This window comes from Haliotis rufescens, unplaced genomic scaffold, assembly GCF_023055435.1.
Source record: "Haliotis rufescens isolate VD_foot unplaced genomic scaffold, xgHalRufe1.0.p SCAF_12, whole genome shotgun sequence".
NCBI lineage: Eukaryota > Metazoa > Mollusca > Gastropoda > Lepetellida > Haliotidae > Haliotis > Haliotis rufescens.
The window spans coordinates 41,683,157-41,696,105 of record NW_025963802.1 but is presented as its reverse complement, the minus strand read 5'-3'; positions in this window follow the sequence as shown (position 1 = coordinate 41,696,105).

Genomic DNA, 12,949 nt, shown 5'->3' with positions numbered 1-12,949 from the left:
AAGTGCAATAATCTTGGACGCGACGTTAAACCCAATTTCACCTCACCTCAGGCTCAGTGCACTTGTTGATGGGACTTTGCTCATAATATCAATCACTGGTTTGTGTCGCCAAGACGCAATTGTTTACACAATTGACTGATATTGATGGGAGTACTGGGTACAAACAACAAATACACAAAGGTACAAGTTCCACTTACAGGTAACAGCTAGAAACAAAATACTATATATACCACTGCAGACAGACATTAAACATGCATTACTCAGTGCTGTGATCAAATATGGATTATGTTTCTGAATGTTAAAATCTGCTTTACCTGAAAACCAAAATGTCATTTGGGTTTTTTCATGAACAGGAAATTCACAAAGTTATGCTATCCCAACCGTATGCAAATGAAATCGATAGTGTCATTTGAAATATGCCATTGAAATCATTTCTGAAATGTATTGATGGTTGAGTGTTGGTCCGTGGCGTGTGACAGATGGATGACACAGAGAGACGAACCCCACATGACGACCTCATTTCATACAGGCAGTAATAACACTTTTCTAGAGTTTGTTTCCCTGTGGGGATAGGTCCACAGTAGTTGTTGATTGTTGTTTAACGCTGCACTCAGCAATATTCTAGCTATATGACGGCAGTCTGTAAATAATCGCGTCTGGACCAGAACATCCAGTGATTGAGATCACAACGATCTTCGCAATCGATCAACCCAATTGGGATACGTTGACATGCATCAACCAAGTCAGCGATCCTGACGACCCGATCCTTTAGTTGCCTCTTTCCACAAGCAAAGTCGCCTTGTAGGACAAGCATGGGTTTCTGAAGACCTATTTTAGCCCGGGTTTTCACGAGTGAGGTCCACAGCACAAATGCTGGTCAGCAATGCGGCCTGTAAATAATAGAATCTGGACCACACAATCCACTGATTGACATTTTGAGCATCGATCCACGCAATTACGATAAGGTGCAATCAACTAAGGGACCAGTTCCAAAGTTCGATGTCGGATAAAAATCTTAAGGGGTAGGGGTTAATGGTCCTGCAAGTTTTCCATCCGACAAAATTAACATCGGATTTCTAGTATATTACTAGTATATAGCAACTAAACTAAACCGATCCATTTTCATTCATATATGCTGTTAGGAGTTGTCATAAATACGCTGAAGACCTGGGTTCGATTCCCGACATGTATACAATGTGTCGAGCCCATTTCTGGTGTCCACCACCGTGATATTGCTGGGATATTGCTAAAAGTGGCGTAAACCCATATTTGTCCGACATCGATCTTTTGAACTGATCCTTAAATCGACGAAAAGCATATTTGTTTATTATGTTGTTGTTTACCTCGGTATCCCCGCCGGTACGTAAGTGAATGAGAGTGAGTGTTGTTTTACGCCGCCGTCTGCAATGTTAAGTGAGTGAGTGAGTGAGTGAGTATGGTTTTACACCGCTTTTAGCAATACTCCAGCAATATCACGGCGGGGGACACCAGAAATGGGCTTCACACATTGTACCCATGTCGGGAATCGAAACCGGGTCTTCGGCGTGACGAGCGAACGCTTTAACCACTAGGCTACCCGACCGCCCCCTGCAGTGTTAAACGTACACGTATATCAACCTGGGCGGTTACACTTGTAACTATCGAGGCTGAAGTGAGCTCAAAAACAGTTGGTGCGGATAGTCGCAGTTGAACACAGGACTTTGATGCACTTATGTCATTTCTTATTTGAATTCAAGAAAGACGCACGCACTCATTTACACGCACGCGCACGCACGCACGCACGCACACAGGCGCGCGAAAACGTGAGAGTTCCGGGAAAAGAATACAGGAAGTCTCTGCCAGCCCATGGGTGTCGTAAGAGGCGACTAAATGGCTCGAATATCATCCTCGCTGACCTAGTTTATGCATGGCATATCCAAATTACGTAGATCGGTGCTCATGATGTCAATCACAGGTTTGTATGTTCCAGTCTCGATTATTTACATCATATCCGTCATATAGCTGGAATATTGCCGAGCGCGGCGTTTAACAACAAACAAACAAAACAACAAATAAACAAAACAACAAACTTGTGACCTTCCTCCTTTTCACTGTGACATCATTTATTCCCATCGTCATATAGCTGGAATATTGCTGAGCGCGGCGTTTAACAACAAACAAACAAAACAACAAATAAACAAAACAACAAACTTGTGACCTTCCTCCTTTTCACTGTGACATCATTTATTCCCATCGTCATATAGCTGGAATATTGCTGAGCGCGGCGTTTAACAACAAACAAACAAAACAACAAATAAACAAAACAACAAACTTGTGACCTTCCTCCTTTTCACTGTGACATCATTTATTCCCATCGTCATATAGCTGGAATATTGCTGAGTGCGGCGGTAAACAACAAACAAAACAAACATGACAAGCTTCACTGAATAAGTAATCTCGTAACCTGATCAAATTGACCTCTATGTTAAAGCTTCGTCTCCTGGGAAACGTCCGTCGACATTGTGAAATCAACTTACGTCAATGCATTATTCAAGGCGAAATACGAGTACCATCAACTGTCGCAAGTTACATAACTGACTGACACAATATCACCTAATGACCACGTGACGTCGTGTACCAGTTTAAGATTTCGTTACTCAGGTTCAGGGCTACACTATGTTTCTGATCAACCCCTGTCGAGTGCACCGTACGACTGCACACCGCCCCAACCGTAAACATGAAGAATCATTATATTCTTGCGTGTCAATTTGTGTCTTAGATTGCGATGACATAATTATGTAACCCAACGCTTGTGCTATTACGTATATAGCTTGTTTTGCGCCCTTGCCAGCTGGAACGCAGAATGTTTTTGGTTTGGTTTGTTGTTTAACGCCGCACTCAGCAATATTCCAGCTCTATGACGGCATTTTATCTTCATCCCGGCGAGTAAAGCTTTTGAATTTAGTTTTAGCCCTGCATTTGGTTGGTTGGTTGGTTTGTTGTTTAACGCCGCACGATATCAATCCCTTCCATGGGTGTTTTGAGGAAACCTTGGTTATGTCATGCTATCAGCTTTCAAAGGTAATTGACAAAATCTAATCGTCTTGCCCTATCTTTCCAATTTAAGTAAAACCTCAAGTGCCTTTACAAACCTTTTCTCTTTGTACACACGTTTCATGTTTTCGTTCAGGGTCCAGCAGAAGAACTGCAAGCATGCAAACACAGACCGATTTGTTCACAGTATTCTACTGTTTCATATTGAAACTATCTAACGAAATGATGATGATGTTTTTAATCCGTACACTTGAGTTTCCTGTCAAAAGTAAAAGGGTTTCTTTAATCTGCTTCCAGGCCTAAATGACACATTACCTTTAGAAATAAGAAATCCGAACTATGCTATCCTGCTGCATATGATTCATCTCAGACCAGGCCACATGCTGTAATATTATTTTATAGATGTCTGTAGAACTAAATCATATCACTGATCTAATGTCCTAAAACATCAACATCCGATGCGTGTGTGTATTATTATAAACCGGACATGCTGTCGCAAATGTACAACCTGGTTTGTTTGTTTGTTGCTTAACCCCGCACTTAGCAATATTCCAGCTATATGACGGCGGTCTGTAAATAATCGAGTCGGGACCAGACAATCCAGTGATTGACATCATGAACATCGATTGGGATCGATGACAGGCATCAACCACGCAGCGAGCCTGACCACCCGATCCCGTTAGTCGCCTTTTACGACAAACCTAGTCACCTTTTACGGCAAGCATGGGTTGCTGAAGACCTATTCTATCCCGGGTATCTTCACGGGTCAACCCTAAAAGGCGACCGACCGAACCCTGCATTTGGTCGCCTTTTACGTCCAACGTGGCTGGGGAGCATTTCTTATCTCGAATCCCAACGAGGTTGTTTCGTCATCAAATAAACAAATAGATCTAATGAGACAGACAGACTCACGAGTATGACAGCTTGTCTACACGCCCGTGCACAAAATGTATCATTTACATTATGCATCTATTTATATTAACACACAAAAATTCGGATGCAATTCATGATAACCTTGGTTTGTTGGTTTGTTATCTAACGCCGTACTTGGCGATATTTCAGCTGTATGACTGCGGCCTGTAAATAATCGAATCTGGGCCAGACAATCCAGTGATTGATACTGCGAGCAACGATCGAGGGTAGGATGACATGCAATCAACCAATCAGCGAGCTGACCCCCTGATCCATTTTGTCCCCCCTTGCGACCAGCATAGGTTCCAGGGGACCAAATCGTACCCCAAATCCCCACGTGGGTCATGCTGACTGCTAACATTCGACATCTTCCCGAGGCAAGAGAGTTAACTGACTTTAAAAGTCCAAGTCACTTAACTCTCTTGCCTCGGGAAGACGACATACGAGAATATCATTAGTGCGCAGAGTATTTACATTAGTGATAAATATACTGTAAATAATCTGGTATGAGAATGGTATGCATTGTATTGTAAATTATATACAGCATGAATATTTCGGTTTGAGAAACAAATTTCACATTTTTTTTATTTCCCCAATAATCACTTTTACACGATTTACGTTGTGAACTTTTGAGGTAAACCTTTTCTCTCAAGCCTTGAGTTTGAATTTGTCTGTTGCCAATAAAAACCCAGGACCCTGGAGTATATATACTTCAATTGTTTTCAACAAATTTGGAATTTTTTGTGTCCCTAAAGTAAGCGATTTATCACTTTATGACAAGAGATTGTGGGACAAGCGAGCCCTTCAACTCCTTGCACTGCGGTTATAAAAGTGGCAGCGCTCATTAAGATGTGCTCTTAAGTATGAGCTCCCGGCAGTGACACATAAATACGTATGCTGTGAACGGGCAACTTGCTATTCTTGGATGGAGGTATTCTTGAAAGCAGCGTCGAAGTGAAGAATTACAACCCTTAGGGCTTGTTACTCTTCCACCTGCCCGGGGGTCAGGTCATCGTCTCGGGGTCACGGGTTGTATATACTATTTATGTACTACTATTTATAGATATATATGTGCCACGTTGAGCCATAAAACAATTTGGGCTATTTGTGTACATCCTTCAGAAAAGATAACCCGATGCTGTATATTTGCCCACAAGTATCAACGCATGATAAGCTATATATCCTTTTTTTCGTGAGCAGGATATTTGTACTTTAAGGCTGTATGCATTTATTTATAGTTTTTTAATATTTTAGAAGAAAAATCAAACATTTGATCTATTTATTCCTAAGTATACCACTCTAAAGAAGTTAATACTATTTTTTTCACACGGTTGATAGTAAATCTGTCTTGGCGGGTGGGTATTTCAAAATAGCCTTCCAATTGTGGATGTTCTTTGTTTTGAGGAGTATATGCAGTCCCATGACAACAGCGTTAATGGGCACTTGACTTGACATATTCTGTGAACTCAAATCTTACTATATAAACAATTAATGGAAGCTCTTTTATACAATTAAAAATCCAAAGTCTCAGTTTCGCAGAACACGGCAGCTAGATCTGGACTCTGGACTTTGGACCCTGGGTCACAGCGTGCCTCTAAAATATTAAATCAACAATGTGACTTGAATTAAGAATAAACCAAGTCAGGTATCATCGATAGGTAATGAACACATTCTTTAAGAGTATTCTAACTTTGGTACCATAGGAATATGTACGGGATGACTCATGGATTGTGTGTAGTCTGATTTTAGAATGTTACCCAAAAACAAACAAACACGCACGCACGCACGCCCTCCGGCACGCACACACTCCAGACACACACACACACACACACACACACACACACACACACACACACACACTAACACACACACACACACACACACACACACACACACACACTAACACACACACACACACACACACACACACACACACACACACACACTTACACACATATACACACAAACACAGACAGACATACATACATACCCACACACATACACACTGACATACACACACATACAACACTCAAACACACACACACACACAAACACATACGACATACATACGCATACACACAAACACACACACCGACATACATACACATACACACAAACACATACGACATATATACACACACAAACGCGAGCGCGCACGCACACACAGAGACAGAGATACATACACATACACACAGACACAAAAATACATACACACAAACACACACACACAGACACACACACAAGGCCAAAGTTAACTTACTGGGGGGGGGGGGGGGGGCAAATATTTGTACAAGTATCACTTGTCAAATAAAACAACTTTCTATAACGCACGCACGCACGCACAAACACACACAAACGACACAGCAATATCTTCGTCCGGGCATAAGAAAGTACACACCCATGTTTGATGGTGGCTTAAAATAAAACACAATCAAGTGATGGTAAACGGCGGTGATTTATTTAATACGGGGATCACAGTGGTGATTTAGTGTTTAGGCATATGTTGACAGCCGTCAGTACCGTTTGTCCGCCACTTTTAAACACGAACGCGTTATGACACATATGAGCTTGGTTTTTATGTAACTGGCGTTGTGTATACTTGGTGATATATACGGTTGCCACCAGGTGCTACTCCACCTACAGTATTTGTTTATTTACGTCTTGGAGCCAGGCAACGGTGTGATGAGCAATTACTTCACCATGCTGGTAATAGACCTGACTCACCAACGACGGAATGACGGATACAGCTGTGACTGTGTGGAAATGGAAGGGTCTTATGTTAAAGTGTATTTTAGTCATGTGTCATTATTTTGAAATATCCCGGCGATTTCGACATAACCTGTTGTCGAATGTAACTAAGGCAGCAAGAGTTACTTCCCTTATGAAACGTTATCGCAAGTGCCTACCTGGGACGGGACACATTGCATTCGTAACGACGAAATATACATAACACACACACACACACACACACACACACACGCGCGCGCGCGCAATGAGAGCTCCGTGAACCGACTATCGCTGTAAGGAGCTTGACACAAGTGGAGGTTGGGGATTTTATACGACTTCATAGAACATCTACCATTTCTCATGCGTCATCGATTTGTAATACACGGTAAAGTCACTCCTCCATCGGCCTGACCCGCGTGTCTGAGGTTGGTAAGATCACTGGTAATGACCAGCCTAATGACACATACTTCGACACGAGCCTTAAACTACACATGTGGTACATTTCCCGATTTGTTTGTTTGTTTGTTGTTTAACGCCGCACTCAGCAATATTCAAGTTATATGACGGCGGTTTGTAATTAATCGAGTCTGGACCAGACAATCCAGTGATTGAGATGATGAGCGTCAGTCCACGCAATTGGGATGCGAAGACATGCATCAACCAAGTCAGCGAGCCTGACAACCCGATCCCGTTAGTCGTCCCTTACGACAAGCCCCGTCGCATTACGGCAAGCATGGATTGCTGAAGACCTGTTCTATACCGGATCTTCACGGGTCTTTTGAAAAGCACAGTAGGCCACATGAAACAGTCATCGGTGTACATCAACACATGACTCCATTTCATTCAATGCGTCACGTCAGGGGGCACAGGTGTCTGGACGCAGTAGTGTTGGGTTCGAATCCCCGACGCCCTGATTATGATGCCTGGTGTGGAAGTACCGTGCCCGTCCTTGTGAGTTTCACCACCAAGAGTATATGTTTGCGAAGTGCTGTATTTGGGTTTCTTTTCACCTCCTGAAAGAAAGGTTCAATATTGTTCAATACATTTTGGGGGCGGTGGGGCAGCCTAGTGGATAAAGCGTTCGCTCCTCATTCCGAAGGCCCGGGTTCGATTCCCCCACATGTGTACACTGAGTGAAGACCATTTCTTGTGTCCCCCGCTGTGATCGTCACTATATGGCTGAGATACTGCCGATGTGACGTTAAATCTTAACTCACCCCCGCTGTGATATTGCTGGAATAGTGCTAAAAGCGGCGTAAAACCATACTCACTCACTCCTGAAAGATAACAGGGATTTGGACATTCCACACACATCCACGAGACACCTAACAATGTGTGATACACATCTGTGAGACACAATAATGTCTGACAGACATTCATCAGACACATATCAGTCCTGAAACACATCCATTGGACGCTACTATCACCCTCTCTTTCATGCATGTGACAAGCGGTGATATACCAGTGACAATTTTATTATATCCATATTATTATATTTATTAAACCCAATTCATTCAATAACCCTAAAAGTCTGTTGTACAAATTGTTGATATTTTATATACTTATACAAGAACGCCTTGATAGTATTAAAGAGCAAACAGTATATGCAGCCAACACATCATCCCCCCGAGGCAAGAGAGTTAACTGACTTTAAAAGTCCAGTTTCCACCCTTGCCGAACTAGGCTGGAATTACTGGGTTCGATCGTAGCGCCACCAGTGGCTATTACCAGTAATGTCCCTTCTAAGCCTCTCCTATGGACCAATCAGATTACACCTCTCGTATCACTTGCGTTTGCTTCACAAAAAATGGGGGCGCCCAATCAGGACGATGTGATCGATAATCAGATCTATATTGTGATTAATAGTTCACAATCATAGGTTTCTGGCGTGCCCAAGGGACGCAACTCTGCACAGCGAATCGCGGCGCCTTAGACGACTGGGCCACCCGTGGCTCCTCATTATCAGACGAAACGACGCCTTTCATGTTATTACAGCGGTTTTACGCCGTCTTCAGCACTATTCCAGCTATATCACGACGAGGGACACTAGAAATGGGCTTCACACATTGTACCCATGTGGGAATTCGAACCCGGATTTTCGGCGTGAACGAACGAACGCTTTGACCACCAGGCTACCATACCGCCCTGGCGCATGATTCAGAAGATGTAGTTAGTGCCACAGGTGAAGAGCCGTACTGTCAGAATAACGAGTAATTATTAGGGTGCACTAGATCACATAACTTTCGTGAGCCAAGGTGTAAACTTATCAAACACCAGAATTGTCCGATGCTGTTTTCACTCGTGGAGAACAAGAGTGCTGAGCGAGGCACGTGATGTCACGAGTTATCTCCCTTACATTAGACACGGGTCCCGGTCCACAAAAATATTGTTTCAGTCCGCGGAGACCATTACAATGAATGTAAAGGGTTTCATACCCATAAGCCTAACTTACAGCTCAACTGATAGCATTCTTTATTCATATATTAACTGTTATCATAACGAATTCATACTTGTATGTCAATGAACACCATCTCGTATTTATATGTCGACTATTACCATCTTTTATTCAAATGTCGACTACTACTGTCATGTATCTATATGTCGAATACTAGAATAGTCTATCCATATATCGACTGTTACCTTCTTGTATCCATATGTCGACTGTTACAATCTAACATTCATATGTCGACTATTACCATTATGTATTCATATGTCGACTGTGACCATCTTGCATTCATGTGCCGACTATTATCTTTTTGTTTCCCTGTCAAATATTACCTTCTTGCTTTCATATGTCGACTATTATCGTCTTGTATCCCTGTCAAATATTACCTTCTTGCTTTCATATGTCGACTATTATCGTCTTGTTTCCCTGTAAAATATTACCTTCTTGCTTTCCTATGTCGACTATTATCGTCTTGTATCCCTGTCAGATATTACCTTCTTGCTTTCATATGTCGACTACTATCTTCTTGCATTTAGATGTCGACACACATGAACTGACATTAACAGCCAAAATGTTGGATTATTTATAAACTGGTTCCGGGCACCCTCAACGCATCGTCAACAATACATATTATATGAAGAGCCGGAGCCCAGCGTATCGTATATTAGTATAGCAAGCTATAATTATGATGACAACATAAAATAAGCATTTGACTCCTATGTTCACTCTTTTGGGAAGAGTGTATTACCGAAAACATTTGTGTTTTGTGGACATAATTACATGCGTGTTTCTGTCCTCAAATACATGATTGACATAGTTCAAGTTTAGGTATTCACGAGTTCGTATCGATTGCGTCACTTCTTATAATTATGTTGCGCCAACCTTTAATCACATAATGATAATTACAAACTATATCCGAGTGCGGTAGATTTCTTCTATTCGGCAGTTCTGTACAGCAAACGCCGGTCCGTGTAAACGTCTCCCTGACGTATGGAAGTACAGAACGCCTATTGCACGGCGTGCAAATGTATTGAATGTATGAGATCAATAACTTGCTGACCCCTGACCCCCTCCTATTTAAGAGATGACACAACGACTGTTTCATTTAGAAACTGGGTATGGAAGAGAATGGTTCCTATGACACATATCAGCACGTTATGTAAATGAATCTGCTGCTACTACTGCTACTACTGCTGCTACTACTACTACTACTACTATTACTACTACTACTACTACTACTACTATTGCTGCTACTTCTATTACTACTGCTATTCGTAAACTTTACTTCTGTATTCGTAAAACTTACACTTGTATTCGTAAAACTCACATCTGTATACGTAAAATTCACTTCTGTAGTCGTAATACATATCTGTATCCGTAACACTCACATCTGTATACGTAAAACATACATTTGTATTTGAAAACCTCACATCTGTATTCGTAAATACCACATCTGTATTCGTAAACTTACATCTATATCTGTAAAACTTATATCTGTATTTGTAAAACTTACATCTGTATTTGTAAAACTCACATCTGTTCAAGTTCGGTGAACGTAATCTGCATTCGGAAAACTGACATCTCTATTCTACATAACACTAGCGAAGATCCGGGTTGGAATAGGTCTTCAGCAACCCATGCTTTTTGTAAGAGGCGACTAAAGGGATCGGACGGTCGGGCTCGTTGACGTGGTTGATGAATGTCATCGTATCCCAATTTTGTGGATCAATACTCATGATGTCAATCACTGGATTGTCTGCTCCAGACTTGTATATTTACAGACCGCCGTCATATAGTGAGTGAGTGAAGGAGTGAATGAGTATGGGTTTACGCCACTTTTAGCAATATTCCAGCAATATCACGGCGGGGGACACCAGAAATGGGCTTCACACATTGTACACATGTCGGGAATCGAACCCGGGTCTTCGGCGTGACGAGCGAACGCTTTAACCACTAGGCTACCCGACCCCCCCCCCCCCCCCCCACGATGTCCACTTAGTTCACCTAGTCACTCAACGCTATGGTCGAGGCCTGGTAGAAACTGACAGCAAGTGAGATCGGGTATGTTCGACATGATCAGACTCATTCCCTCGTCGACCACACAGCACAGTCAATTCTGCCCTTTCTCCATACACAATGAGAGGGGGAACACGTCACGGGGAAATGTGACAGGAATAAGGGTACTCTCAGGGCGGTCCGACTGTAGATCGGTTATTACGGGAGGGGGCGATATTAGAGTTATACTATACAGGGCACTACAAATATACATTGGTCAGTGAGTTGAGTTTTACACCTTTTGACCTGCAATTCAATTACATCACGGTGTCAGATTGGTGTAGAAGCCTTGGAAGTATGACTTGGCTCCAATTTATGAACGCATGATTAACAGAGACCGCGAGAAACACATCAGAGACAGTGAGTGAGTTTAGTTTTACGCCGCTTTGAACAGTGTTTCAGTTATATCACAGCGTGTCACCTTGATGCGGGTAGAAAACTCGAGGTCTAAGATGTTTAACACTTTGGTGAAATCCATGAACACGGGGATGGTGTTGACACAATAACAATTATCAGGGCGAAACTGGGACTCGAACCCGCGAGCATCGGATTCTGGCAAGACTAAGGGAGGCAATTCTGCACAGCGAACTATGGAGCCTTAGACATGTGGACCCGTTTTTTTTGTCTCGTTATACTGCACAGAAATAAGACAGACTATAACGCGTGTTAGTGTCTCTGTACCATGTATTAGTTAGTGTCTTTGTAATAGAGCGCCTCCGTGGTCTAGAGGTAGAACGTCTGTCCGGAGAGCGGAAGATCCGGGGTTCGATCCCCGGCCGCGTTATACCAAAAACCGTAGTTTACTGTAAGTGATACGGGTATCCAAGTTGTGTTATGGGTCTTAACTATGCAGTGTTTCGGCGAATGTTTTCAGCTTAGTAACGTTTGATAACGTTTGTATTTTTTTGTCAAATCCTATATTCAAGTGTAATCTTTCTTTTGCCCGGCAGTATATAAGGACTTGGGCGAAGACAACGTTCAGGCACTCGGGAGATATATCGACAGAGACTTTTTTAAGCTGATTGTTGTAAGGTTCCACTGAGCAACCAGATGCCTGGCTCGTATGTCTGAATCTGTAGTTTAGATGTTGCCAGGATACAGGTATAAGCAGCTATACTGTGAAGTTGTTAGTCAAATGTTTATGATGCATATATTTACTGGCTGAATAAAATCTAAGCCAGATCAAATTACTTCTTGCCATACGTAATTTTTTGGTCAAAAGCCAAGAATATGAAGGCAAAATAACATGAAACATCGTCAGACGTGAGGTAAATTTCTTTAAAGTGCTCGTGCAATACGTTCTTAATGGACACTGTGCTGCACGGTTTGTCGCCCATTTAATTATGAGTGGTTGTTTGAGGAGACTTTTGTGGAACTGAGACATTGTGTTTGATTTGGGAAATCATAAATTGCTCGGTGTATATACACATCTACACACACACACACACACACACACACACACACACACACACACACACACACACACACACACACACACACACACACACACACACACACACACACACACACACACACACACACACACACACTTAAACACACACACACACACACTTAAACACACACACACACACACACTTAAACACACACACTTAAACACACTTAAACACACACACACTTAAACACACACACACACACACGCACGCACGCACGCACATACACAAACATACAGACAAACACACACACACAAACACATACATACACATACACACACATTGTTTATGTTTATACAACAAAAAAAGAAAACAAAAGAAACTT